At 36.7% G+C, this 26,810-nt stretch overlaps 1 protein-coding gene across 39 annotated transcripts in view; it reads right to left on the reverse strand.

The window, feature by feature from the left end:
* Positions 1-26,810, reverse strand: part of ZBTB20 (zinc finger and BTB domain containing 20) — an 863,676-nt gene that overhangs the window by 489,485 nt on the left and 347,381 nt on the right. For 8 of the 39 annotated variants that reach the window (XM_070794137.1, XM_070794577.1, XM_070793289.1 and 5 more), the window contains exon 1: positions 1-16,048. This exon is cut by the window's left edge and continues 15,848 nt beyond it. The exons of the other annotated variants lie outside the window; for them this stretch is intronic. The gene's annotated coding sequence lies outside the window, so the exon portion shown is untranslated. Of the gene's footprint in view, positions 16,049-26,810 lie in introns of those variants that run through there. 39 annotated transcript variants of the gene reach the window in all.

Raw genomic sequence — 26,810 nt, forward strand, 5'->3', positions numbered from 1 at the left:
CATACACGCAAATAAAATTATTTTCAAAAAGTATGGTTGTGTAGTTTTTATGGCATTGACAGAGCCATTTCTCAAATGTAGCTTCCAAACAATTTTCTTTCTTATTCACATTTTTTTTTTCCCTTTGGCAATCCAGATTCTGGCCTTGAGAGAAGAAAACAATCCTGGAGGAAAGGCAGCAGGTTCCAGTGACTCTTTGGCATGGAAGTTTTAGAGAACTTGATATTTTTTTTTTTTTTTTTTTTGGGCTGGGAATACCTTTTATTTGGCCACATGCAGCAGGGGTAAGACCAGAGCACAGCTCTCTTTCCAGCATGAGGGAGAGGTGGGAATGTGGGCAGACAGGGTGGGGAGGTCCTGGGAATGGTAGGAGAACTTGATTTTTGTAGGTATGCTCAAGTTCAGAACCTAAAACTTTTTTGAGTTATAACATCATGCTGCAAACAGATACTTTTGTAATCAATTAGAAATGATTCTCACAATAAAGGGTAAATTCTTAGCAGGTTGTATGTAGTCTGCATTATAAATATATCACAGTATGAAATAATACAAATGAAAAAACAAAGAGAAACAAATAGAGTGATTAAAAGTTCTTGTAGAAACAGGATAAATGTAGTTAATTTTTTTATGTAGAGACAGGAAATACATGATGTAAAACTTTCTAACACCACATTCTGCAGCTTTCCTTTTGTGTTGCATGAGGTCACAACTGCAAGTGTCGCTCTACTGGCCTGGTTAAGGATTGTGTAGGATGAAGACCATGTGAGAAAAAATACTTTTCTTTTGAACACTACACTCTGTTTACTATAGGTCCCTGAAACTTGCTGAAAACTTTAGTCATTTTATAAAGAGTTATCATAATCGTGAGGAACTTTGAGTCTCAGGTACAGCAAATTAATCCCCATTTTATGTCTGTCCCAATTTAGTATTTCTAAAGGGGGTGGATAATAATAAATTCTGCCAGCTCTCTTTTTTAAGGGCTATTCAGATACTAAATAAACCAGGAACATTTTAAAATGCAATCTCATAAAAATCTGCTTTGCTTAACCTTCTCTCCCTCTTTAAAAAATAAGAAAGGCATGATGTTCTTTTTTTGTTAATTAATTCACTTTAGACAATTCCTTAAATTTTCATTTTAATAAATTTTTGTGTGGGTGCATTAATTACTTTCAAAGACGCTTTACAACTGTTACCTATTAAAAGCCTTTGTTAGTGAATAAAAAAAAAAAAAAAACTTCCAACATGCCCCCTCCCTTCTCCATTCTGAGCAGGTCCTCGCTATCAACTGCTGGAGTATGCTCGCTTTGCACCTAGAGCTATAATTATTTTGCTTTAATTTTACAAAACCTTTTGTTCCATTCCCACGAGCCCACCTGATCCTTATATTACACTCGCTCTATTAAAACACTCATGCAGAACAAAGCATGGCTGTACTGATTCATAAGTAACTTTTTTTTTTCTCAGTAAAATGCCACTGGCTAGGGCTTGGGACATAGTCCTGGGCTTCCCCCTCCTCTGCCAATTTTCATGTGTTAGAGGAAAAAAAAATATGTTGTTTCAGAGTGTTGTATTCATCCCAAACGTCCTTTCTTTGTCCTGCTGCTTTTGTAATGTGTGTTTTAAAAAATATTTTGTTATCCATAGTTTTAATCTGCTGCAATAGAAGTGATACAATGTTAAGGATGGTGGGCATATTAAGGATTGTAATCATGTTGAGATTTCCTTTATTCACATGATTAGGATCTTTTAAAAATCCCTCTTGTTGCCTTCTTTAATGTTCCGTCTCTCCATACTCCACCCATTTTCCTTGAGATCTTGCAACACATGTGGGCTTCTGGCAGAAAAAAAAGTGCAGTGACTCATCAAGAGAATTGTTTGTTTGCTCTGAGGAGCACCCTGAGGACCCTCTGGGCTGCACACGGAGCCCTTTGATCCTAGGAAGTTTATTTCTTCCAGATGTTTTCCCCACAGCCACCTTTCTGCAGTGTCCCTCTTCATTACATAGCATAAGGAGAAACATTCAGGACCCACAGCTGCAGCATACAGTTCTCCTGAATGGAGTGTGACAGGGAGCTGACATCTGATTGAGCCATTGGATTCTCCTTGCCTTAGGCACAATGATGGGGGAAGGTTAACCCTGAGGAAGGCAGAACCGGGGCTGTTCAGGCAAATCTCCTTAGAATGAAGACAAGAATTATGTGAATTAGGCCAAATCCAATCCAGTCCATTGTGTGTTCAGCCGTGTCCTACTCTTTGTGACCCTTTGGACTATAGCCCGCCAGGCTGCTCTGTCCATGGCATTTCCTGGGCAAGAATACTGGAGTGGGTTGCCATTTCCTCCTCCAGGGGATCTTCCCTACCCAGGGACGGAACCTGTGTCTCCCACACCTTCTGCATTGAAGGCAGATTCTTTACCTGCTGAGCCATTGGGGAAGCACTCCAAAATACACAGATCTGAAGACCACTGTTCATGGACCTAGCCTTATCCAATCTTATAAAATATTAATGCCTGGATTTGTCATGTAACTTGCCCACTTGTCCAGCCTAAAATATAAAGAGTGAATAGGAAAGTGAAATCTTTGGACATCTCTTGTATTTTTTTGGTCTGGCTGAATGTGCTGGTAGAAGTGAAGGGAAAACAAAGCAGGAGATGAATAACAGGTATACAGGGAAAAATGGTCTGCTAGGCTAAATAAACATCCTTCCCCACAAATGATAGCCACATCCTGATCCCTGGAAACTGTCTGTTACCTTATATGAGAAAAAGTACTACACAGATGTAATTAAGTTAAGGATTTTAAGATGGGAGACTGTCCTGGATTAGCTACATGGGTCCTGAATGCAATAAGATGAATCCTTAGAAAAGGGACATTTCAGGCAGACACAGGAGAGACAATTAATTGACCATGAAAGCAGAGGTTGAAGTGATGCAGCCACAAGCCAAGAACTGTTGACAGTCAGCAGAGGCTGGAAAAGACAGGGAAACATTCTTTCCTGGAGCCTCCAGAAAGAACAGAGCCCTGCTAATGTCTTGATCTCAGCCCATTGATTCTAATTTTGGACTTCTGGCCTCCGGAATTGTGAGAGAAGTTTCTGATATACTGTATGTAGTAATTCGTTAGGCAGTTACAGGAAACTAACACACGTGGTAACTGCTTTGAGGCTCCAGTGTTTAGCACATTCCTGAAATCATCCAAAGTTTCAAACTGAAGGAGTGAAAAATAGGGTGCTAAGACTTGACAAAACTCTTTGTGGAGATGCTGGAGTTCTTAAAAGCATTTGTGATTTACAGCAAGTTGAGAGTGAAAATAAACAGAAAAGAGAGTACATGAGATCATTTAACAGATTCTACATATTGTAAATATAAACACTCCAATTTTCTAATATTAGTTTGCATATTTTATGAAGTAGGGCAAATGTATTTTCCCTTTAAAATAAACACTTGTATATAATGTCTTAGGAGTCATTTTCTCTTAAATTGTCAGTAATATCATGAACCACAGCAACAATTGTTTTGGCACATATATATTTTGCACATACAGACTATGCTATAAAAGTGAAGCTCTTTTGTCTGCACTTGAAGTAACTTTCTTTTTGCTATTCAAAGGATAGTTCATTTTGAGATTAACTCAGCGATAATTTGGAACTTAAACCCAAGAATTCCTAAGTAGATGCATTAAAAAAAATAAATCTGGGGTGGTCCAATAGCAAAAAGACTATTATGTGACCAAAGTGCTCAGTTGATCATTTTCTCTAGTTCATCATTAAAAATCTATGGCAGATGTATTATTTAAAAGAACAAGAACGACTCCTCAGTTCCCATAATTCTTTTCAGTTATTGGGCTTTTCAACAACCAGCCATTAATCTTCACAAACAACCTGAGGTCAGTAGACCTAGACCACTAATATAGATGAAGAAATAAAAGATCTGGAGAGCCTAAAGAGATTCTAGATCAATCAGCAAATGAATAGAATTGAAAAAATCAACTAGAAATGTTGACTCTATTCTTCAGGACCTTTGAGAAGCAAATAGAGATTGAATTATCCTTTTGAAGTTGATACTCCAGTGACAAAGTATGTTAAAGGTGGTTGCTTATTTTTTGGCTACCACTGAGTATTCATTTGACAATAGGTTTAAAAACAGGAAAACACAATACTCTTATCTTTTAACGAAATAAACAAATGATAAACTTATGGTTAAGACAACTAAGACACTGAAGAAAGATATCCCAAGGCATTCAGGGTACCAGGACGCTAAAGAAACTGGTATTTGTCCCCATGAGCCTACATTTGGGGAAGGAAGAATAATGAGAATCTCCTTGCATTTCTTCTCCACTTCCGACCACTACCAGCTGTACCCTGATTTGAGGCAGTTTAAGCATTCAGGATTTCAGAGTTTCACTATCTGGAGTGAACAGCAATCGGTACAAATTCCACCCTCATACTCCCATGTCTCACTGTTTCATTTGCTTTAACACTATGTACAACTTATCTTTGGAAGGTCAGAATGCATATCTTTGCTTTGAGTGTGGTACAGGTTTTCACAGCACCATATAATTATAATTGCCGTCTACTCATGTATTAACCCTCCCAACAACTCAGGAGGCAAATGTTACCTTTCCTATTTATCACCATCCCAGTTGTTTCTGTGGGTTACTGGAGGGCAGAGAATATGTTTTTCTTTCAAGTAGCTTTCCTTGGGGCTTACCAGGTGGTGCTAGTGGTAAAGAACCTGCCTGCCAATGCAGGGGACTTAAGAGATGTGGGTTTGATCACCGAGTCAGGATGATCCCCTGGAGGAGGGCATGGCAACCCACTCCAGTATTCTTGCCTGGAGAATCCCATGGACAGAGAAGCCTGGTAGGCTACAGTCCATATGGTCACAAAGAGCTGGACATAACTGAAGTGACTGAACAAACAAACAAAGCTTCCCTTAGCTCTTAAACACCTAATAAATTCTTAAGGAGTAACTAGCTGACATATAACTCAAGGCACAGGAGAACGGGTGGCCAGGATCAGTGTGGACTTACCCATTTGGCTTTCCAAACTTTGTAATAAAACACTGCTTGCTGAAGAGATGAAATAAATAAATAAATAAAAGAGTAAAAAAAAAATACTAATACAAAAGTACCTTTACTCCTTTAGTACAGATAATGATCCTGGAAGTTAAAAATCTTTACTGTTCCATAACAAATACATTGAGCCATAACAAATATAGGAGGATGAGTTTAGAATAATATATTTTACTGTGATGGAGAAATAATTGAGATGAATGGACATTCAAATCAAGAGTATTTTGGGAAGATATAAGAACATATAAGATATAAGAAAGATATATTTTGGAACAATGTAAGATGTAATTGGGTACATTTAAAATGAACAAAACTTTTTTACAGCATTCTAGGCATCATGTTTCTGGGACTTAAATTAATCGAAGTCACAAATCATTAGTTTCTTAGTATAAGTTTTCCAATTAATAAAATTTGATATGCACTTAGATCTTCAAAGTGGGAAGACTGATATGTCCCCTTCTACACAGGCAAATTATACATACAAAAAAATGAAAAGTTAGTCTTTTTTTCTCTGAAGCAGTTTAGTGAATTTTTATGAATCCGTAATGAATAAAATCAGACTTTAAATATGGATAAAAATGTTGTACATCAATGACTACTATGATGTGTCTTGGTTACATATTACTGTATATTTTTCTTAATAAAATGAGATCTCCATCATATATAGATAGATCATAGAGTCTTCCCATAGGAACATTTAAGATCATCTAATCCAATTGCTTATTTTACAGATGAAGAAACAATATGTGAGTGTTTTAATAAAGCCTATTTTAATATTTGCCTTGACACAAAATGGATGCTACATGAGAGAAACAGAAAAGACTTAATAGCAGAAAGTTGATAAAGGAGAGGGAGCAGAAAAGAGAAGAGTTTTTTCAGTGGAGTAGAGCACTAAGCAGAGATGCATTTTCTAATGTTCATCCAGGTCTTTGCTGGCTTGAACAATACAAAGATGGCAGCATCCGTTTCTTAAAGAATTTCTTAGATTGTTAACATATAAACAGTTTAGACAGATTTACCTCTAGGGATTTGCATAACTTAACATAAACAAACACTTCTAACATGGTAACTGTCCATTCATTTATTCTGCACATCACCACTCACTTCCCCAGCATATATGCAAATTAAAGGGAAATATAAAGACCATTGTTAAAATCCATATTAGGATAAAGGTTAGACCCTCCAAAATACAGAAAATGTGAATATTTTTTATTTTTTGTTTGTTTTGTTTTGTTTTTTTGAATACTTTTTAGAGTTACATAAAGATAAGTTTTAATTTGGACGTTTGCTACTAGGAACTATGTAAACTTGTTAAAAGTGTAGGCTTTGGAGTCAGATTTCCTGGGGCTGAATATTGGCTTGGCCTTTTAGTTGACTTTGGGCAAATATATACATATATATATATATATATGCCTATAGAGATTGCCACTAAACTACTTGGTCTTTCCAAGTGGCTAAATGGTAAAGAATCATCCTGGCAGTGCAGGAAACTTGGGTTCAATCCCTGGGTTGGGAAGATACCCTGGAGAAGGAAATGGCTAACCACCCCAGTATTCTTGCCTGGGAAATCCCATGGATAGAGGAGCCTGGCGGGATACAGTCCACGGGGTTGCAAAAGAGTCGGATACAACTTTGAGACTAAACAACAGTAAAATCAGATAACAACAGTGACTATACAAGAGTAGTAGTGAGGACGATGAACTAATGGAACTTCATTTATAAATCTCTTAGAACAGAAACTGGCACATAGTAACTACTCAATAAACAGCCATTGCCACTAACATGTACAAGCCTTAAACATTTTCAGGGGGTAAGGGCATTCTCATTAATGAGACTTGTTTAAGTATTCTGTATTTCCATCTGTGGCCTAATTTAATTCATACCAGTATTCCAGCTCAGCATGAATAATGTAGTATGAGGAAAAGCCTCAGTTTGATTTACTTAGATGTGTTTGAGACAGGGATTATCATTCTTTTAAAAGGAATAAGCTAAAAGGCTGCACCTGGTTCTGACTTAAAATAACCAAGAGGGGACTCTTAAAAGGCAAAGGAGAAAATGAGAGAGCAGGAGACACTTACGAAGATGCATATATCATCTGACGTTGTGAGGAACATGAGAGAACACTCTAAGAGGAAAGTGAAGGTGTAAATACCCCACTTACATGACCCCACGGTCTCTTATGTATGTCTCGATGTCATGTAATTACTATGTAATAATTACTATGTAATTATTTGTTCATGCATTTTTTTTTTTCCTGGTTGTACAGTGATCCACTTGAGGACAAAAAGTAGTCCATTCATTTTTGTTCAACAGTTGCTCAGTAAAATTTCACTGAATAAATCAAATAGTTAATTAGTAACAATTACTACAATGGGGGAGGTGAGTTAACAATCCCCCCAAAAAGAGCTAAGACTCTCTTAGACACTCCTAAGTGTTGAGGTAGAAGTGACTGGCCATGGATCTGGCAATGGATCACTGATCTCTGTGCTGGGGATAAATGCTCTCAGTAAGAAAAAATATTTTTAAAGTCTTAATTTGTGTAAATTTTGTGAGTTTTCCCCCATAGCTTTCTTTTAAAAAACTCACAAATATTTGAGAATCTATATATAGTACTTTAGAAGGCAGAAGAAACAAGTACAATGTGGGAAGCAAATGTAATCAGACTAATAAACCATGGTAAAAGTCTGAAAGTAAATTCAACAAGAGTCCTATACAATGTGCTGTGGAAGATGAGAGAATAAGTAAATAGTAATAGCAGGGGCTTTCCCAATGGCTCAGCAGGTAAAGAATCTGCCTGCAATGCAGGAGCACAGAAGGCATGGTTAGGCGCAGGTTCGATCCCTGGATTTGGAAGATTCCCTGGAGGAGGGCATGGCAACCCAGTCCAGTATTCTTGCCTGGAAAATCCCAAGGACAGAGGATCCTGGTGGGCTACAGTCCATGGAGTCGCAAAGAGTTTGACATGACTGAGCATGCATGTAAGTACTTATAGCTGGACAAATAAAGGTAATTTTGTGTGTGTGCTCAGTCACATCTGACTGCTCAGTCACCAGGCTCTTCTGTCCATGGGATTCTCCAGGCAAGAATACTGGAGTGGGTTGCCATTTCCTTCTCCAAGGGATCTTCCCAACCCAGGGATCGAACCCGAGTCTTCTTCATCTCCTACATTGGCAGGCAGATTCTTTACTAGTTGAGCCACCAGAGTTCATGGCTATTAGCTGATAATTATGTCCTTGAAATGGCAATTAATATAGGTAAATAAAATAGTGATAATGCCCCTTAGAAAATCTATTCAGTTAGGCGATATTCATTCATCCTTTTATTCATTCAACATAATGTAAGGACATACTGCATATCAGATTTTGAACTGTGCTGAGTACACTGGATAATAGAGTGATTAAGATGGAATAGGCTTTCATTCTATGTAAGATGAGGAAGTGGATGTTATGGCAATACATATTTGTAAGTTATTTATACTTTAACTCATTCCGGAAATATGGCAGAAATATATTTGGACAAATATAAATTGCTAGTGGTTTTTATTGACCTTGAATTCTTCTGATTTGGTCTTGTTTAAATCTACAGTAGATTGCCACATGTGGGTGTTTTGCACACTGCTTGCTCTTCAGAATTTTACCATTTGAACTATCTAACTATGAATACACTGAACAGAAAAAAATTAATTTTCTTAATTTCTTTAAAAGTCACCATGGCAGCATTTTTCCTACCTCAGGTTTTATTTTTTTATTTATTTTTCTGTTAAGGCTATTCCATCTTAATCACTCTGTTATCCAGTGTATTCAGAACAGTTCAAAATCGGATATGCAGTCGGTCCTTACATTAGGTTGAAAGAATGAAAGGATGAATGAATATTCATAAATGGATAAATTTTCTAAGGGGGATTATTATTATTTTATTTACCTAGATTTATTGCCATTTCAGGGACATAATTATCAACTATATAGACATGAACTATATATTATTTAATGCTTATTATAAATGACAGGAACTTCAGGAAGATGACTATGACAATGCATGAAATAGATGAAAAATATGCTTTCTTTTGTGAGATAGTATTTATAAACCTGAGAAAAGTAAAATCTTGCTTGGACCAGTAAATCGAACTCCAATGTTAATAGGAATCACAGAGGAAGTAATTATAGTCAACACTGATTCTTACCATTTTAATAAGTAAAGGTCTGAATTCATCTTTTTGTTGTGATTCTTCAAATCCAAACCATAATCTATTCCCCATACCAAATATTTCCACTCAAAGTGTCAACCACACAGTGGATCTGTCTTAGAAAACCAAAATTCCAGGTTTATTAAAGCAGAAAACATATTGCCTTATTTCATTTCAGCTCTTGGGGAGGAATAAAATTGTCATTTTTTTTTCTTTGCTTGAAAAGTATAGTTATACTGTACTTTTAACTGCCACAGTGTAGAGGACTAACAGGGTAAACTATCGAATGATCCAGTACCTGGGGCATTTATCTCACTGGATTTCATCTAGTTCAGCATCACGACTTTATAGTCTAAGCAATAGATGAAGAGCATCAATAAACTGAGCAAGGAATGTTTTATATGAATAGCATAGAGAAGAATGGACAAAAATACAACACTTCGCCATTACACAGAATACAAGAATTGTATTGTTAAAAAAAAAAATAACAGATAGCAGCTGACTCTCTGTCTCATCATTGAAAGGAATGTGATCGGTTCGGATAGTCTTAAATAAGCTGAAAATGTCCTCAGAATATACAGGATGAGAGAACAAAATGGTCTCACTCTCATCTGCTGGACTAAAGGGGCAGGTATGCTGTGTGGCTGTTATTTAAGTGTTCTATGCTTCTCTTCCTATCAATACTATAAATTATGCATGCATGTTTATATTTTAGAAGTACATATTTTTTTGGATTAACTCGTGGAGCTATTGTAGAGAAGGATGAACAAATCATGCTGAGAAAATGAGAATGTGAATAAATGCCAGTTCTTTCCCAGATGTGAGATGAGATACCCTCACTCTTATTGTAAGAAAATGAAAGATAGGATGTGAATTAACCCCTTCTCTGAAGGATATCCTATTAATTAAATACACTGACACTAATTATAACAGTAAGTAACAGTTAATGAGCACTTACCATGTGTAAGGCATTGTTATGATCATTTAATATATATTATCTTATTTAATGCTCATAACAATACTACATTACAAGTAAGAAAGCTGAGACAAAGAAGTGAAATAACTTGTCTAAGATCAGCAGGCCAAGGAAAGGTGGAGTTAGGATTCAAACCAGAAACTCCAGAGCCCCTAAATGTTAGAATATTGTGACCCAAAGAGATGAAATGTATATAACCGATACCTTGGGATATCATTCAGTTTTGTTCAACTTTAGGTCCTTTATCAAGGACAGGGGTCAGCAAACTTTTTCTATAAAGAGCCAGATCATAAATATTTTAGGTTAGGTTTTGTAGTTCAAACGGCAATATCAGATTTGCTATATTATGTAAGCACTTATATAACAAGAGAGAAAACCAATCACCTTGTATATTAAAAATTTTTTAATTTTAAATAAAATTATTCAAAAAATAAATCACATTGTTATTTTATTAACACAATTTAAAATATAATAATAATTGAGTCTACATATTTTTTTTCAGTACAGGTCTCCTAATGGCAAGAACAGAATTCTTTTTTATAACATAACATTTTGCTTAGCTGAGATTCAAAGACAGTGTCCTTATCGGGAAATCAATTACAAATGTACATCTGTAAAAACCATTCTTACCTCACAGGCCATACAAAAACAAGCAGCAAGCTGGATTTAACTCACAAGCCATAGTTTACTTTCACTTTTCACTTTCATGCATTGGAGAAGGCAATGGCAACCCACTCCAATATTCTTGCCTGGAGAATCCCAGGGACGGTGGAGCCTGGTAGGCTGCCGTCTATGGGGTCGCACAGAGTCGAACACAACTAATGCGACTTAGCAGCAGCAGCAGCAGCACAGTTTACCAACCCCTTATCTAGAAAACAAAGTCACTATACTAGATTTCTGAGAACCCTTCCAATTGCAAGATTTTATGGCACTATTTTGCTTACAAGTATAATAATCTTGATTTTTCAATGCCTTTAGTACACTTAGCTAAAAAGTAACATTTAAAAACTTTACACATTCTAATAATTAAGTGAATAGACAAATGTAACCATAGCATCGAATATTTATATCTGCTTTGCAGATTATTGTTTTCTTAATTTTTGGGGGACAGTTTAGATTTTATTGCATTTCCAGGGGCCCCTTTGAATGTCATCACAAAGGAACAAGGTTTTTGTTGAAAAAGCACTGGAGTGGTAGGTTAGAGACAGGGAGACAATCAACATAGCCTTACAGTGAAACAAGAAATGAGTAAATACAACATACAGATAATTTCCTTACTGAAGGGAATGTGTATATGATTTAATCTGTGCTTCTATACTAATATTTGGTACCTTAAACTAATAGTATAGATTCATACTTCACATAAATTGGCATTGTTTTTGCAACCTGTGACTTTTATACTGCCTCATTTTTACTATACTGTTGTTGTTATTACTGAAACTCCTATGGTTCGTCATGATAAGTTCTCAAGAAACTTCTAGATTCCCTGACAGTTGTAGGAGGTTATAAAAACATATGGCTTTCAGCATACATAGAATCTTTTCAATACACAAAGAAGTGGTTTTATTGTCCTTGTATAGGCAAAAATACCAAGAACTTACTATCACACATTTATTTACACTTAAATACCTATTTTTAAAAAAGAATTAAAAAGTCAGTCTATGATATTCGAGGTCAAATGTCATATGATTTATCAATTATTTAAGGCATAATCGAAAGATTTGATAAAATATTAGATAATTAACAGTTCTGAGTGACTGTATAGAAACTTACAGAAGAAATACAGTGTTGGTGTCTGATTTCTGATGGAGTTAAAGATCTATAAAATAGTGTTATTATGCAAATTCCTTAATGGTCCTAAATAAAGTTGGCCCTAAGCAAAATTGCTAAGTCTTCAGAAAGGCTTACTTTCCCAAAATTCTATTTTGTATTTTCCCACAACACTACATTTTATTTTCCCTGGTAAGAGCGAATCAACAAATCAATTAATACTACTTCATATGTAGTTCCTAGTGGTTCTTCCAAGGCAACATTGTTAATTTTGACAGGGACTTTGCAACTTAATTTTTTTTTTAATTTGAAAACTACTGAAAATTATCTCATTCCCCCACAGACAACATAAAATAAAGTTAAAAATTTACAATTCCACGATTTAAAAATAAACTTTAAAAAGAAGTGAAAGAAAACTTCTTTCTTCCTCCATTCTTCCTCAGTTCAGTTCAGTTCAGTTCAGTCACTCAGTCATGTCTGACTCTTCACGACCCCATGTATCACAGCACGCCAGGCCTCCCTGTCCGTCACCAACTCCCGGAGTTCACTCAGACTCACGTCCATCGAGTTAGTGATGCCATCCAGCCATCTCATCCTCTGTCGTCCCCTTCTCCTGCCCCCAATCCCTCCCAGCATCAGAGTCTTTTCCAATGAGTCAACTCAGTCACCCCCTAAGCTAACCAGTTTGAAGTGTATTCTTCCCATTCTTTGTAACAGTTGTAGTTTACTTGTATCAGTGTAAAATAAGAGAATTAGCTATTTTAAACCTACAAATTTATAACAAACTTAACACATATTATGTAAATTTTCAGGGCAGTATATATGGGTCTATTTTATGCTTTTATTTATTTATTTTTTATTTTATGCTTTTAATAGCTAGATATAATCTAATGTATATTAAACCATTTATCTATTGATGGAAATCTAGTATACTTTGAAATCTTTTCTACTTTGAATAAAGCGGCAATGAAAATTGTTGTAAAACATGTGCAGGTATTTCTTATGGGAAGATTACTAGATGTGGCTTGCTGAATCTTAAGATATATTTCTCTTAAAAGATTTTACAGAATGTGATTTCTTTAAACATTAAAATACCAAGCAAATTTGTTAATAAAATAATTACCACTATTTAGCACCTAACATTCTAGGTAGGCAGTATGGATTGACCTTTAAAAGCATTAATACATTTCTATATACAAAATTTATTATATATAGAAATTCTCATGGTCCAATTCTGAAGGACCTTAATTGTCATACTTTGGAGTTGGATAACATGTCTATGGACAATGAGGAGTCACTGCCAGTTTCTGAGTAGGGGAATAACCCATCTCCCTCATTCATAATAAATCATTTCTAAGATGGGAAGAGAGAAAAAAGACCTATCCAGTTGGAGGGGACTTATTAGATATATTTAGAGGGCATGAGACCAGGCAATGAAGAGCAATCCTTGCAAAGAGATAACATGAGAGTCTTACTTAACTTAGAGCCAACTTCTTCTGCACCCAAAAGTGAAGCAGCTGGCAGCCTTAACAGGAGATAAGCATTTCCCTTCAAGTATTACCTGTCAGACAATGACACTTGCTTAGAGCAAGAGTGGGTTAAGGGTGTGCTTTCTCATCCTGCCTGTTGTTTCCAATGGCTCCAGATAACCATATCTGTTAAACTGGGAAAAGTGGAGATGAGGAGAGTATGGGGTCAGCTAAAAAAAAACATAAATAAACACAGAATTTCCAGGTTTAATGACTATCTAGTTGATGGGACATCCCTGGTGGTCCAGAGGTTAAGACTCCGCATTACCACTGCAGGGAGTGCGGGTTGGATCCCAGGTCAAGGAAGTAAATTCCCACATGCCCTGTGGAGTGGCAAAGAAACAAATAAATAAGAAGCATCCAGGTGAGAATTTTGCTATCCTTACTTATGTAAGGAAAAGACCTGAAACAAATGGGCCAGAAGCCAACTAAATTTCAGAGGAAACTGTCTTGTCAAAGACAAAAAGAATAAGAAAAAAGATGAAATACACCATAAATGGAGCAGTCCCCCTCCATCAGAATGGTGCGATTCACAGAGATGAGGTGGGGAATCAAGATCTCTTACTTAATTTAAAATGCCAACTAGACATCCGGGGCTTCCCAGGTGACACTAGTGGCAAAGAATCTGCCTGCCAATGCAGGAGATGCAAGTGCTCAAGTTTGATCCCTGGGTCAGGAAGATCCCCTGGAGAAGCGCATGGCAACCAACTCCAGTGTTCTTGCCTGGAGAATCCCGTGGACAGAGGAGCCTGGGGGGATACAGTCCATTGGGGTCCCAAAGAGTCGGACAGGACTGAAGCGACTTTAGCATGCACTGCACTAGACATCCAATGGAGACAGCCAGTAAATGGTTGCATTTATACGTCTAGGGCTCTGGGAAGAGATTAAGATGAGATGAGATAAAAATCTTGGGGTAATAGATATATAGTTTTGAAAGCCATTGGATTGGATGAGCTCATCTAGGGTGTATAATGGAGCAGAGAAGAGGACCTAACAAAAGAGAATGACAAGTCAGCAAGGAAGGAGGAAAATCAGCAGAGTGTGAGGAGCATGAGGTCATAGAAGCCAAAAGGTGACACTGCTTACAAAAAATGCAAAAAAGAGGATTATTTGATGTTTTAAAAAGCTTCTGAGTGACTAAGTAAAATGAGAGTAGGCGTCTGTATCAGGAGGTAGACAATATCAGCAGCAAGGAGGAATAGTAAATAAATTAGTTAATTATGTTACACTGTGATGTAAAGTCCATCTTTGTTAAGAATGATAAAAATGCTGCCTTTCTCACCATCCTTGGTAGCTAGACATAAATCCGGGACAGATAGTGTTAGTTTTTAATTTTTAAGCTGGAAGGAATTTTAGAGATCACAAAGGCCAACTTTCTAATCTTATGGACAGGGAAGTGAATTTGGAGGGGTGGAACTACTGCTCGAGCTCCAAAACTACAAACTGGCAGAAGTGGTCTGTGATGCAAGTTTCCTAACCCCAGGACAGGGCTCTTTTCTCTAAAATAAAACGTGTGTTCATCAACATATGTTTGTTTTCATTTTTTTCCCAAAATGCTATTTTAAAGTTGAGACCAAGACCCATTCAACACCTGATGTGCTGATCTCAAAGAATTTTATTTCAGCAACCACATTCTTAACATTACTTGCCTCAACATTAGAAGTACAAACAGAACTATAATTTAATTTCTTTTTAGATTGCCCTTTCCTACTGTATTATGTATTTTTTACCTAATGGGTTGAGATATGGCAAGTATTCAACAAACGTGTGTTGAACAAACACATTAATTTTTTATCCCTGATATCTACATTTATATAGGTACATACACTATTTTAAACTACATTAGAATTTGATATAAACAGGTGATTTTTTTTTTTTTTTTAGATCTTTAAGAAAGAAATATCTGAAAACTTGAACACACTATCATAGATAAAAATAGCAATTCTGGGAAAAGTAGGGTAAAAGCAACAGAGTCAGAAATATAAAGATAATAGACTACATTTTTTTTCTATGGAAAAGTATACATATGAATGGAATATCTCTAAAAATGAGTCAGGAAAGAGTATGACCCCAGAAGCACATCATCTATAGCTTTGAAAAATGTACTTAAAAGAAAAAAATAAGCATTTCTACAACACACCTATCACAATGACTAAAAAAATAAACTAACAATACCAAGGGTTGCCAAGGACGTAGAACAATGGATGGGAACACATACATTCCTTTGTTTTTTCTCTATTTAGACTTTTAAAATTTTTTATTTATTTTTTAATTGAAGGATAATTGCTTTAAGGATTTTGTTGCTTTCTGTAAAACCTCAGCATGAATCAGCCATCAGTTCAGTTCAGTTCAGTTCTGTCCAGTCGCTCAGTCATGTCCAACTCTTTGTGACCCCATGAATCGCAGCACGCCAGGCCTCCCTGTCCATCACCATCTCCCGGAGTTCACTCAGACTCACGTCCATTGAGTCAGTGATGCCATCCAGCTGTCTCATTCTCTGTCGTCCCCTTCTCCTCCTGCCCCCAATCCCTCCCAGCATCAGAGTCTTTTCCAATGAGTCAACTCTTCGCATGAGGTGGCCAAAGTACTGGAGTTTCAGCTTTAGCATCATTCCCTCCAAAGAAATCCCAGGACTGATCTCCTTCAGAATGGACTGGTTGGATCTCCTCGAAGTCCAAGGGACTCTCAACAGTCTTCTCCAACACCACAGTTCAAAAGCATCAATTCTTTGGCGCTCAGCCTTCTTCACAGTCCAACTCTCACATCCATACATGACCACAGGAAAAACCATAGCCTTGACTAGACGAACCTTTGTTGGCAAAGTAATGTCTCTGCCTTTGAATATGCTATCTAGGTTGGTCATAACTTTCCTTCCAAGGAGTAAGCGTCTTTTGATTTCATGGCTGCAGTCACCATCTGTAGTGATTTTGGAGCCCAGAAAAATAAAGTCTGACACTGTTTCCCCCGGTTCCCCATCTATTTCCCAAGAAGTGATGGGACCGGATGCCATGATCTTCGTTTTCTGAATGTTGAGCTTTAAGCCAACTTTTTCACTCTCCACTTTCACTTTCATCAAGAGGCTTTTTAGTTCCTCTTCACTTTCTGCCATAAGGGTGGTGTCATCTGCATATCTGAGGTTATTGACATTTCTCCCGGCAATCTTGATTCCAGCTTGTGTTTCTTCCAGTCCAGCATTTCTCATGATGTACTCTGCATATAAGTTAAATAAACAGGGTGACAATATACAGCCTTGACGTACTCCTTTTCCTATTTGGAACCAGTCTGTTGTTCCATGTCCAGTTCCAACTGTTGCTTCCTGACCTGCATACGAATTTCTCAAGAGGCAGATCAGATAATTAAATATTTTAAATGATTTCATGTAGCATAACAAAAAAAAAAAAAAAAGAGGCAGATCAGGTGGTCTGGTATTCTAATCTCTTTCAGAATTTTCCACAGTTTATTGTGATCCACACAGTCCAAGGCTTTGGCATAGTCAATAAAGCAGAAATAGATGTTTTTCTGGAACTCTCTTGCTTTTTACATGATCCAGCGTATGTTGGCAATTTGATCTCTGGTTCCTCTGCCTTTTCTAAAACCAGCTTGAACATCAGGAAGTTCATGGTTCACATATTGCTGAAGCCTGGCTTGGAGAATTATGGCTCCATATATATGACAACTCTCAAAAAAAATAAAACTATGATGATAAAGAAGAAACTATGGTTACTGGGGGTTAGTAGTTAGGGGAGTGTTAAAGAGATAGCATACAGGAGTTCTTTCGGCTGATGAAGCTGCTCTGCAACCTAACAGTAATGGTGGCTGTTACAAAAATGTATACACATTAAAATTCATAGAACTTTAAACCAAGAAATATATGACTCAATTAAAAAGTTCGGCATTTTCAGGAAAATAAAAAAAAACAACTGGCTCACACACTGAATTATTGGAAAAGTATGGACTCATACAAAGCCATGGCTTCTCCTACCATGAAGATAATTTGGTAAGAGATAGTGCTGTTGGTGAAAAAGAAAGCTGAAGTTCTGTCCCTAACATCAGTTGATTAAAACATGAGAATTCTAATATAGCTATAAGTATTCAATAATAAGCATGTTTACTTAAAATTTGGTCTTTGTAGTTTATTATAACCATTACTGCTTGAGAATCAAGGATAATACCAGCACTTGGATTTTATACGTATGAATGGCCTCAATAACAAAGTGAAGACTATTAATTAAACTAATAAATTATTATATTTCATAAAACCCTAACGATTCTGTGAATAGACTACTCAGTTCTGTCTAAATTGTGCTGTCTAAACCCTATAGCTGCAATCCATTTTCACTGATAAGTCTTAAAAGTTTTCAAATGTACATTTCCTTTTTAAATGGTAGTAAAATATATAAAACATAAAACTTACCAGTTTAACCATTTTTAGGTATACATTTCAGTATAGCATTAGGTACGTCAATATTACTGAAAACTATAGCCATCATCCATCTGGGGAACTTCTTAATCTTCGGAGTGCATTAAACAGTGACTCCCCAGTCATCCCTCCTCTCAGCCCCTGGTAACCTCTTTCTATTTTCTGTCTCTATGAATTTGACTCTTCTAGTATCTCATACAAATGGAATCATACAATATTTGTTATTTTGCGTCTGGCTTATTTCACTTAGCATATTGTCCTTAAGGTTCATCCACATAGCATGTGTCAGAATGTCGTTCATTTTTAAGGTTAATATTTTATTGTATGTTTACACACATTTCATTTATCCATTCATCTAGTGGTGGTCATTTGGGATGCTCCCACCTTTTGACTATCAAGTTTACACCCCTTTGACATTGTTGTCAGATAACAATTTATTTCCCCACAAATCAGACTAAAGGCATATTCTGGTACCCTTGAGTGATGTAGGGCATTTCATTTTCTACAGTCGGGTTTAAAGAGGACTTTTAGAATTTCATTAACAATACTTAATTTTACATTAAATATTACGATACAAGCAGTTCTATGTATATCAAATTTTTGTTCAGGTTTGGTCATTAGCGTAATGTGTGTGTGTGTGTGTGTGTATGTTACATGCATCTCTATGTGATGATATATAGATGGAGCTGTATTCTGCATAATGTTAAAACTCTACTATTGCCTGGTTAGGAAAGTCATCCAGAAGAAATGGCTTTTCAGTGTGAAGAAGCATGCTAAATTTTAATTGAATCGAAAATTTTGAGGTGAAATAAGAGTTTGGTACCTGTAAGGGTCTAGCATTGTACTAATAGCTAAACTCCACCCTGACCAATTAAAACAGAATATCTGTTTTAAGGGTAAGGCCAATGCATTTTTTATTTTTATTTTTTAGCTTCATAGGTAATGTGCAGCCAGGATTAGGAATCTGTGAGCTGGAGAAAGAGATCCTGAGTCAAGGGGAGTAAAAAAATGAAAGTAACAATAAAAGGCAGTTCAGGTCTAAAGCACACAAAAGTGAGGACAGAGAAATTTAGAATTGTAAATGACAGAGGAACTATTCAAACTGGGAGAAATTAAGTAGCCTTTTATTGATAGTTAAAAGCAGAAGAGGTGTCAATTATAAGGATAATTAACATATCTACATTTTAAAGAGCTGCAGAACCTAAACTAGAACATAAGCCTTGAAAATGGTCTAAGGACTTCAAAAGGTGAGAATAAGATAATATGCAAATATTTAGAAGACCAAGAGTTACAGAGTTTTGGGAAATATCAAGTCCCTTTATTATACAGTCTTTTGCTTCATTTGAATGTATGTACCAACTGAGCCTTGTAAGTGGAACATGAAGTAATCTATCATTTAAGTAAACATACATATGTATATGTATAGGGCTTCCCTGGTAGCTCAGCTGGTAAAGAATCCACCTGCAATGCAGGAGACCCTGGTTCAATTCCTGGGTCAGGAAGATTCCCTGGAGAAGAGATAGGCACCCATTCCAGTATTCCTGGGCTTCCCTGGTGACTCAGATGGTAAAGAATCCACCTGCAATGTGGGAGACATGTGTTCAATCCCTGGGTTTCGAAGATCCCTGGAGGAGGGCATGGCAATGCACTCCAGTATTCTTGACTGGAGAATCCCCATGGACAGAGGAGCCTGGTGGGCTACAGTCCACAGGGTCACAGTCGGACATGACTGAGTAACTAAGCACAACACAGCACATGTATATGTATATGTATATATACACATGGTTTGAATATATCCATCGACCTGCCTTGCTTCTTTTGACTATTCTTACCTTAAGGGACAAGTGTTCTGTTTGAGTTATAGTAATCCATCACCAATAATTAGATAATGAACCATCTACCTCACAATCCCATTCTCTCAATCACTCCACTAAAGCTGAAGGGCTATCTGAGTATTAAAAATGACCAGAACATTACACTATAATAGCATTTCTAAAGAAAACAAATTCCCAGCAAGAATATCATGTCACTCAAATTTGAGATGAAATCTCTTCATTATAAGCGATGCAACCATTAAAATTACTTCATAGATTAAATAAACAAACTAAAAAAGAAGGATATTCCAAAAGCATGTTTTCCTTTTCTTTTCTATTTCTTTCTTGCCATTTTGGAAAATGAAAACAAAGGGAGAGAAATGAACAATAACTTTCCAGAAATAAACACAATATTTTAGGCAAGTTTTGTATCTTGTTTTCATCTCTTGATACTATATAATCATTTTCTCATGTCATTAAAATCTCTTCATAAATATTATTTGTTTTTTTAACCAAACCTATATTATGTGTCACCTTTCTAGCTAGAGTGACTGTTCTTCCCATACTATTGGGATTCAGGTAGTAGTCACATAAGATAAACAAGAATTCATATTTTTCCTGTGTAAATTCCTTAAACTGAAGGCATAGAGCAAACTTACAACTTTGGGTAAGCTTGCCATGGTCAGCTGCCTATTGATGTCTTCAGTCCCCCGGAGGGAAGGAATACAAAGTAATTTAGTATATTTTAAAGAGAGCTTCCAACAACTGTAAATGCTTCACTCAAGTCAGCACTCTCTAAATGGAAGGAGAGGACAGCTGACTGGCTGCAAGTGACAAAAAGACCCAGCCCACTCAGGGTAGGACTCCTAAGGGAGCAGGGAAGATTTCTGCAGACGTAGAGAAAGCTTGGGGTATCAAAATACACTGAACTTTTTTTATTCATCACATTAACCACCTTCTTCCACTCTAGTACTCTCTCTCCTTTTTTATTTGGGAGGAGGATGCTCTCCCTTTCTATCCCTTCACTCTCCTAGTTCCCTCATCTCTCCCTTCCTCTCCCTCCTTTTTCTTAAAAGAACTGACTATAACATGAAGTAAAGTACATCTGGGTTTAGCTGTGGTTATTATAATACAACTTTCCTGTGTTTTTAATTTAGCTTATGGTAACTAGTTTTTTTTATCCATAATAGGTGAATCTTTGTCAGGATTACTCTGTGCTGTGATCCAGAATGTACTGGTTCGGGAAATACAGTACCTTAGACTGTGCAATTCTCTCTTGCTGATTCCAGTTCAGATATTCTGCCCAACTCATTGGCTCCAGTTTATTCAAGTACATTCTGAAGGGGACTTCTGATGTTTCTTTTTAAGCTAAGGCCTTGGGTCTGCTCCTTCAATGACTTAAACTTCTATGAATTTTGTGCTGGGAATATAGTCTTGGAAACTCATCTTGCAGAAGGTTTTATTTGTTTATTTTTCCTCAGTGCATGAGAGACGCAGAAGTCAGAAATTCTAGTGAGATTTACAACAGAAAGAGAAGAATTAAACAGATCCAGCAAGGAATTTGGAAATGAGCAGAAAAATTAATTGACCTGGGCCAAGGAGGGTTCGTGAAAACTCTTGAAGAGGAGAGAGATGAAAACGTAGGAGAAACATTGTGGGTGTCTATAATGGAGACATGTACTGTGCATGAGAGAGATGACAAATAAAAGAAAATTCTTAAGAGGTTGTTTTTTTTTTTTTTGCATTTCAGGTACATATCCAGAGAAACTAAAGAACTGAGTTACTTTTAATAACTTTTGCTTGCTCAACAATTATTTCTTTGTATGTGGCCCTAGGTATGAACCTGCATCATGAAAAGCCTCACACACACACACACACACACACATACATTGTGCTTGCTAACAAGAACTAATTCCATCATTCTTTTTCATGTTCATACCAACACACAAATAAATTTACTCAAAAATATTCATTATCCTGAAAACTTGCTCTTTCACTTAATAAATTATGATCATACTTTTAGGTTGAGAGCAATAGATAAAATTCATTCTTTTCCTTCTACAACTCAACAGTGCTATCAGCCATTCCAGGCAGGGCCACTCAAGATGGATGGATCACAGTAAAGAGTTCTGACAAAATGCGGTCCACTGGAGGAGAAAATGGCAACCCACTCCAGTATTCTTGTCTAGATAACCCCATAGACAGTATGAAAAGGCAAAAAGATATGACACCAGGAGATGAGCCTCCCAGGTAGGAAGGGGTACAATATGCTACCAGGGAAGAGTGGAGGGCAATTTCTAAAAGCTCCAGAATAAATGAGGTGGCTGTGCCAACGCAGAAATGATGGTCAGTTGTGGATGTGTCTGCTGGTGAAAGTAAAGTCCAATGCTACAAAGAATAATATTGCCTAGGTACATGGAATGTTAGGTCCATGAACCCAGGTAAATTTGACATGGTCAAGAAGGAGATGGCAAGAGTGAACACTGACATCTTAGGAATTAGCACATTGAGATGTATGGGACCAGATGAATTAGATTCAGATGATCATTATATCTACTACTGTGGGTAAAAATCCCTTAGAAGAAATGGAGTAGTACTCATAGTCAACAAAAGGAAGTCCAAAATGCAGCACTTGGATGCAATCTCAAAAAAGACAGAGTGATCTCTTACTCATTTCCAAGGCAAACCATTCAAAATCAGAGTAGTCCAAGTCTATGCCCCAAGCAGTGATGCCAAAGAAGCTGAAGTTGACCAGTTCTAAGAAGACCTATGACACTTTCTAGAACTAACACACAAAAAAGATGCCCTTTTTTTGATAGGGGATCAGAATGCAAAAGTAGGAAGTCATGAGATACCCATATTAAGAGGCAAGTTTGGCCTCAGAATACAAAATAAAGCAGGACAAAGGCTAACAGAGTTTTGCCAAGAGAACACCCTGGTCATAGCAAACACCCTCTTCCAACAAGACAAGAGATGACTCTACACATGGACATCATCAGATGGTCAATACCAACATCAGACTGATTATGTTCCTTTCAGCCAAAGATGAAGAAACTCTGTAAAGTCAGCAAAAACAAGATCTGGTGCTGACTGTGACTCAGATAATGAGCTTCTTACTGAAAAATTCAGACTTAAGTTAAAGAAGGGAAAACCATGAGGGCATTCAGACATGACCTAAATCACATCCCTTATGACTGTACAGTCCAAGTGGCAAATAGATTCAAGGGATTAGATCCAAAAGACAGACTGCCTGAAGAACTATGAATGGAGGTGTGCAACATTGTACAGGAGGCAGGGACCAAAACCAGCTCAAAGCAAGTGAAATTCAAGAAGGCAAAGTGGTTGTCTGAGGAAGCTTTACAAATAGCTGAGGAAAGAAGAGAAGTGAAAGACAAGGGATCAAAGGAAAGATATACCCAAATGAATGCAGAGGTCCAGATAATAGCATGGAAAAATAAGAAGGCCTTCTTAGATGAACAATAGAATGAGAAATAGAAGAGAACAACAGAATGAGTAAGACTAGAGATCTCTTCAAAAAAACTGGAGATACCAAGGGAAAGTTTCATGCAAGGATGAGCATGTTAAAGGACAGAAATGGTAAGGACCTAAAAGAAGCACAAGAGTTTAAGAAGAGGTGGCAAGAATACATAGAAGAACTATACAAAAAAGGTCTCAATAACCCAGATAACCATGATGGTGTGGTCACTCACCTAGAGCTGGACATCCTGGAGTATGAAATCAAGTGGACCTGAGGAAGTATTACTATGAACAAAGCTAGTGGAGGTGACAGAATTCTAGCTGAGCTACTTCAAATCCTAAAAGATGATGCTATTAAAATGGTGCACTGACTATGTCGGCAAATTTGGAAAACTCAGCAGTGGCCACATGGCTGGAAAACGTTATGCTCAAAATCCTTCAAGCTAGGTTTTAGCAGTACATAAGCCAAGAACTTTCAGATGTAAAGGCAGGGTTTTGAAGAGGCAGAGGAACCAGAAATCAAATTGCCAACATTTATTGAATCATAGAGAAAGTAAGGGAGTTCCAGTAAAACAACAACTTCAGCTTCATTGACTATGCTAAAACCTTTGACTGTGTGGATCACAACTGTGGAAAATTCTTAAAGAGGTGGAAATACCAGACCACCTTACCTGTCTCCTGAGAAACCTGTATAGGGATCAAGAAACAATAACTAGAACTGGACAAAGAACAAATGACTGGTTCAAAATTGGGAAAGGAGTTCGACAAAGCTGTATATTGTCACTCTATTTATTTAACTTATATGCACAGTACACCATGTGAGCTGCCGGGCTGGATGAATCACAGGCTAGAATCAAGATTGCCAGGAGAAATATCAACAACCTCGGATATGCAGATGATACTAATCTAATAGCAGAAAGTAAAGAGGAACTAAAGAGCCTGTAGATGAGGGTGAAAATGCCAGCTTAAAACTCAACATTCAAAAAACTAAGATCATGGCATCTGGTCCCATCACTTCATGGCAAATAGATGGACAGAGAGTAGAAATAGTGACAGATTTTATTTTCTTGGGCTCTTCAAAATCACTGGGGGCAGTGACTGCAGCCACGAAATTAAAAGACACTTGCTCTTTGGAAGAAAAGCCATGACAAACCTAGATAGAGTATTAAAAAATATACGACTTTGTCAACAAAGGTCTGTATATCCAAAGCTATGGTTTTTCCGATAGTCATGTATGGATGTGCGAGTTGAACCATAAAGAAGCCTGAGTGTTGAAGAATTGATGCTTTAAATTGTGGTGCTGGAGAAGACTTTTGAGAGTCCCTTGGTTAGTACAGAAATCAAACCAGTCAATCCTAAATTAAATAAACCCTGAATATTCCTTAGAAAGACTGATGCTGAAGCTGAGGCTCTAATACTTTGGCCACCTGATGTGAAGAGCCAGTTTATTGGAAAAGACCCTAATGCCAGGAAAGACTGAAGGCAGAAGGAGGGGGAGTGACAGAAGATGAGATGGTTGGGTATCATCACTAACTCAATGGACATGAATTCGAGCAGACTCTGGGAGATAGTAGTGGACAGAGGACCTGGTGGGCTAGAGTCCATGAGGTCGCAAAGAGTCAGACACAATATAGCGACTGAACAACAACAACATACAATCTTAAATATCATCATATATCACATGGTATACATGTAGTCAAATTAATGAATTCTGTATTCTTTTTTTAAAGCAAATTTTACTAAAACCTTACTAAATTTTTACACAGGATACTCAACAAACACTGAATACCTATCTGCTGCCAGTTTAATGATTGTGAACATTAATAAATTACCCATGGTACTTTCCCTCAAAAAATAAAATCAGTCTAATGTGAGAAATATAGCAGTTTAAAAGTATTTCTTAATTTGAAGAGAATCTGCTCAGAGAATTTATAATAAAGAATGCTTTAAAATAAATCTTTAAAAGAAGCAATTATCACTAGTAATTCATTCTTAGTCATTGTTTCCAATGTGTGAATAGTACTTAGCAACAACAGAGTACTTCTCTACATGGCAACTCAAGAAACAAACTAATTTCTAACCACTAAGAGCTCAGATAAAGCACCTTACTCCTGAGACCTCAGAGTGATTTATAATTCTACTAATACTTTTACTGTGATAGTAATACATGATATTTATAAGCTATCTTTATTCTGTGGAACTCTAAATACTTAATATATATCATTTGACTTCTTTGCATAATATCTGTAAGATAGAGAAAAGTGTCCCCTACAGATAAGGAAAATGATCTTAAGACAGAACTGTTTGACAATGCCTGAATCAAGTCTCCAGATAGTCAGCCCCACGCTCCTTCCTCTCAATTATACTGGCTGCCTTCTTAGTGGGAACTGCAGAGATTATGTGGATGGTATTATGTTATCAATCAGAGTCTTGTATAGCATGATAGAGTCAGTTTTTATTTTACAAAAAGAGAGCTTTTCATGTAAACTGTTTCCTCTGTCCACTAGAAGGACCTGTAAATAAAATTCTGCTGACAAGTTTTCTCGGTGAGATGAATCTGAGCAACCAATCTAGTTGGTCCCTCCCACTTTCCAGTTCTATAAGAAGAAAAGACAAATGTAGCATTGAATGTGTAACCCAGGCTCACAGCTATTCCTGGAAGCCCTAATTCATAGAAGAAAAGAGAACACAGTAACAACAATGGCAATGACAAAAATGTTAGACATACATTGGTTATTGATTATTTGATAAAGTTCTACAGCATTCAAATAAACAAAGAATAGTTCAGTAAAATTGTAGTGAAGATTATGCAAATTTCATATGGTTAAGTTGGTACAATTGCAAATATGTAAACAACTTCATCAAAAATCTAGATCTAATACTCAATAACTATTATTTTCCTATATCTCTGAAGACATTTTATCATAAGACATTTATAACCCTGAGAATCTGATACTAACCAGAAGAATGACTTCATTTGGTATTCCATTTCTCATGACCTCCTGAAAGAATGTCAGTTCAGCATGGCCTCCTTCCTTTTCCAGTTGATTCAAAGAATGGTGTTTTCAAATTGCCATTTGGGATACATGAAGCGGTGCATTTGGAGTCAATGTGCTGCAACCTGAAGTGTAACACTCTTTATTGTTCTTGAGAAACGTGTGCCTAATTCCCTGGAAATTTACTGTTTCAAAGAGTCACAAGTCTCCTGATTGCTTCTCATCAGTCTTGAAGAGATTAGATAAGCTTCCTCCTTCTTACAAAAGCATTTTCTTCATTCAAAATTCCTTTGAGAGCAAAACACTGAACCAGAATTGGATTTTTAGCAAAATATTACAATATTGTAGGAAACATATTTTTTCTCCTGAGGAGACCCAGCAGTTCAAAACATATACTTATGTACTTTCTCATTTAAGGCTACTGGCCACATATTGAAAAGAGCAAGGATGAAGTAAAAAAACAAAGTCCTTTCTGTGAAGCAGGAAGGATGTTTTTCACTGAGTTATTTTAGAAGACTTGAATGGACTGCTAAGGGCTTTCACATAAAAAGATATGAAAGTCAAACTCAAGAA

The sequence above is a fragment of the Bos indicus genome, chromosome 1 (genome assembly GCF_029378745.1).
Source record: "Bos indicus isolate NIAB-ARS_2022 breed Sahiwal x Tharparkar chromosome 1, NIAB-ARS_B.indTharparkar_mat_pri_1.0, whole genome shotgun sequence".
Classification (NCBI taxonomy): Eukaryota; Metazoa; Chordata; class Mammalia; order Artiodactyla; family Bovidae; genus Bos; species Bos indicus.